The 4,287-nt window shown below is 55.9% G+C and overlaps 1 long non-coding RNA gene across 1 annotated transcript; it reads left to right on the top strand.

The window, feature by feature from the left end:
• The first annotated feature begins 2,631 nt into the window (after positions 1-2,631).
• LOC116971739 lies at positions 2,632-3,703 on the top strand. Its single transcript, XR_004411600.1, has 3 exons — positions 2,632-2,666; positions 3,642-3,647; positions 3,693-3,703. It is a non-coding gene; the product is annotated as an uncharacterized LOC116971739 (long non-coding RNA).
• The last annotated feature ends 584 nt before the right edge of the window (positions 3,704-4,287 follow it).

The raw sequence follows: 4,287 nt of genomic DNA, 5'->3' as shown, positions 1-4,287 counted from the left end.
CGATGTAGATCAGCTGACATCTGGAGCAGCGGATGCAATAGAGGTTGGAGGAGATGCAGGTGAGCCTCTGTCGCACCTGGAATGACTGCTTGGGTCCTTGAATGGATTCGAGGGGGGAGGTAAAGCAACAAGTGTAGCATCTCTTGCGGTTGCAAGGGAAAGTGCCCGGGGAGGGGGTGGTGTGGGAGGGAAGGGAAGAATTGACCAGGGAGTTACGGAGGGAGCGGTCTTTGCGGAAAGCAGACGGGGTGGGAGATGGGAAGATGTGGCGAGTGGTGGGGTCACGTTGGAAGTGGCGAAAATGACGGAGGATTATTTGTTGTATGTGACGGCTTGTTGGGTGAAAGGGGAGGACTAGGGGGACTCTGCCGTTATTACGAGTGGGGGGATGGGGAGAGAGAGCAGTGTTATGCGGTATTGAAGAGACCCTGGTGAGAGCCTCATCTATAGTAGGGGAGGGGAACCCCGTTCCCTGAAGAATGAGGACATTTCCGATGCCCTGGTGTGGAACACCTCTTCCTGGGAGCAGATGCGGCGTATATGGAGGAATTGGGAGAAGAGGATGGAGTCCTTACAGAAAGCAGGGTGGGAAGAAGTGTAGTCCAGATAGCCATGGGAGTCAGTAGGTTTATAGTGGATGTCGGTCAGAAGTCTATCACCTGCGATGGAGATAGTGAGATCAAGAAATGGTAGGGAAGTGTTGGAAATGGTCCAGGTGTATTTGAGTGCCAGATGGAAGTTAGTGGTGAAGCGGACAAAGTCAGTCAGTTGTGTTTGGGTGCAGGAGGGGGCACCAATGCAATCGTTGATGTAGCGGAGGTAGAGGTCGGGGATGGGGCCATGGTACGCCTCGAACAAGGATTGTTCGACGTACCATACAAAGAGGCAGGCATAGCAGGGGCCCATGCGCGTGCCCATAGCTACGCCTTGTATTTGGAGGAAATGGGAGGAGTCAAACAAGAAGTTATTGAGGGTAAGGACTAACTCCGCTAGGCGGAGGAGAGTATCAGTGGATGGGTATTGGTTGGTTCTCCGGTCGAGGAAGAACCGGAAGGCTTTGAGACCCTCCTGTTAGGGGATAGAGGTGTAGAGTGACTGGACATCCATGGTGAAGATGAGGGGATGGGGTCCTACAGAAAGGAATGCCCGGAGACGACGGAGAGTGTCTGAAGTGTCTTGAACATAGGTCGGGAGGGATTTAACCAGGGGGATAGGATGGAATCAAGGTATGTGGAAATAAATTCGGTAGGACACGAACAGGCAGAGACAATGGGTTTACCAGGATAGTCAGATTTGCGGATTTTGGGGAGAAGGTAAAATCGGGCCGTGCGGGGCTGGGGAACGATGAGGTTGGAGGCTCGGGGGGGCAGGGAGCCGGAGTGGATGAAGTCAGTGATGGTGCAAGAGATAGTGGCCTGGTGCTTGTCTGTGGGGTCATGGTCCAGGGGTAAGTAGGAGGAGGTGTCCGAGAGTTGGCGCGTGGCTTCAGCTTTGTAGAGATCAACGCGCCAGACTACCATGGCACTTCCCTTGTCGGCGGGTTTGATAACCCAGTCTGGGTTGTTGCGGAGTGAGTCGATGGCTGTACGTTCAGGGGGGGAGAGATCGGAGTGAGACAGGGGGAGAGATTGGAGTCCACGATTAGGGTGTCCGTTGGAGACGGGAAAAGGGATCATCAATAGGGGGCGAGGACTCCTTCCCACGGAAGAATGCTGTGAGGCGGAGGTGACGGTAGAAGAGCTCCAAGTCGTAGTGGGCGCGGAACTCATTGAGGTGGGGATTGAGGGGGACAAAGGTAAGGCCTCTGCCGAGGACCGACCGTTCACTGTCGGAGAGGGGGAGGTCAAGGGGGATGGTGAACACAAGGCAGGGATGGGGGTTGGGGCCGGAGGAGGGCAGGTGAGTGGACTGAGGCCGAGGCGATGTCTGGTGGGGGGGTGGTGGGTGGTCAGGGAGGAGGGGGGCATGAAGACTGTAATGTGGATGGGGAAGAGCTGAGGTCACATGGTTTGTGGGGGATGGGGAAGACCCAGTGGAACAGCCACTGAGGTCATCAGGGTTAGGGGGACTGGCACTAGGACCCAGCGCAGTCAAACCCAGGGGAGTGGGAATTTGCAGTGTGGAATCTTTAGGCCCAGTGCTGAGTCCAGGCTGCAGGTAAGGCAACGGCTGCAGGCTGCTGGGGGGCAGTGGAGTGGCGAGGGTCGGCGGAATCGATGGCAGGAGTCCACGGGTAGTGGAGTCCGGGTCGACGGGCGATGCGTGGGAGGTCCCGGTGGCCAGATGGTCGTGGGGCGGCGCGATTCGGCCAGATTAGGGGACGAGGTTAGTAGGACACAGTGTAGCGGCCAGATTCGGTGAGCCCCGGTCCGGCGGCTATGTTCGGTAGGTCCGGTGTAGCGGCATGCGTGTGGGTGTGTGTGTGTATAATCACATCTGCTCCGAAAAATGACGCCCTTACATTAAAATGTTTACATATTCTTGTAGAGATTTATCTGGTGGAGTCCAAAATTGTCTTACCTGAAAAATTCGTTCTTTATTTCCCGAGATATTTATGAAAATGTTCAAAAATTTCAAATAACTTTGAAATTGAAAAACGTTGGCTTTGACTGATGATGTGATAACGTCAAAATGGCTGCACGTTGTGTTCACGTGCTGTGAGTCACGTTGCCCGGCCGCGCCGCTCGCAAGACTTTGAAAAAACCCCACTGTCATCTTGTTCGTGCTGCGAGTGATGTCACGCCCCCCCCCCCACCCCGCACCCCGACCACCCATTCTCAGTTGGGAGGGAGGTTCGCGAACCAGCATCCCCTCTGATGATGCGCCACACACCGGACCCCAAACCAAAAGCCGAACCAGTCACATCGAGAGACCGCCGACCCCTAAACGGCAACAGAACAAGACCCGACACAGCAAGAAAAAACGGCCCACACCCGAGAAAACAGAAAAGCCAGAGAGCGCGCACCCATTCTCCCCCCTCTTCCCCCACTCACCCCCCCCTCTCTCTCACCCCTCTCTTCCCCCTCTCTCCCTTCTCTCTCTCTGCCTCTAACCCTCTGTCTCTGCCCCTCTCTCTCCGTCTGCCCCTCTCTCTCTGCCATCTCTCTCCATCTCTGCCCCTCTCTCTCTGTCTCTGCCCCTCTCTCTCTGTCTCTGCCCCCTCTCTCTCTGCCCTCTCTCTCTACCCCTGCTCCCTCTCTAGACGCGAGTTGGGGAATATGCGTCAATAGGGTAATAGGAGCCAATGAATAATATTAATATAATATCAAGGAGGGTGGTTAGTGTGTGTGTGACGCCGCAGGCTGCCCCCCCACCCCCGCAACCACGCGGTCCAGTAATTCTGATCTTGGATATGTGTGCACGTGTATGTGAGTGTCTGAGTGTGTATGTGCGAGTGTGCGTGTGTGTGTGTGTGTGTGTGTGTGTGTGTGTGTGTGTGTGTGTGCGTGCGTGTGTGTGTGCGTGTGTGTGTGTTTGTGTGTGTGTGTGTGTGATGAGCTTTATTTCTCGAGTTGTTCACAAATCTGAAATATCTTTGAAAATAAACAAAGCTGATGATGTCACAATGGGTCTGCAGAGTGCTTCCCGCTGTGCACTGTTTTCCACGCGCTGCGAATGACATCACCCCCCCAGACTCTCAGGTCTTTGTTCGTCGCCCGCTCGCCGTGGCCCCGCCTGCTCGCTTGTGGCAGCAGGGCTGCCCGCTTGCCGTGGCCCCGCCCACTCAAAAGATGCTACAAATCGGAAACCCCAGCTCCAAAAGGTAGCAATCTCCTCTCTCCTTGCCGTGGCCCTGCCTGCTCTACCCACTCCTCACTCCCCACTCCCCTGCCCCCCCCGGGCTTTGGATTGAAGCCGTTGCCCACACCCCCATCCTCCTCTCCCCCGGCCTCCTCTCCCCCTCTCCTCCTCTCCACGCCCTCCTCCTCCTCTTCCTCTCCCACCATCTTCTCCTCCCCTCCTCCACCTCCTCCTCCTCTTCCCCCTCCTCCTCCTCTCCCCTTCCTCTTCCTTTCCCCACTCCTCCTCCTCCTCTCCACCCCCTCCTCTGCTCCCCCCCTCCACTACCCCCTCCTCTCCTCCCTCTCTCCCCCACTCTCTCCCCGCCTCTCTCCCCCTTCTCTCCCCCCCCCCTTGGCGTTGAGGGGACGGGACTCAACGGGTCCCCCTTGGTCTAGTATACTTATAAAACTCTCATTTTGTCCTCTTCCAGTTAGCGTTTTTTTTAAATTTGCGCAAAAACAATCCCCTATAGCGCTAGGATTTTTCACCAACTTACTCGCCATT

This window comes from Amblyraja radiata, chromosome 4, assembly GCF_010909765.2.
Source record: "Amblyraja radiata isolate CabotCenter1 chromosome 4, sAmbRad1.1.pri, whole genome shotgun sequence".
Taxonomy (NCBI): domain Eukaryota; kingdom Metazoa; phylum Chordata; class Chondrichthyes; order Rajiformes; family Rajidae; genus Amblyraja; species Amblyraja radiata.
Note: the sequence above shows the minus strand (reverse complement) of the source record. Positions and strands in the feature narration are given on the sequence as shown.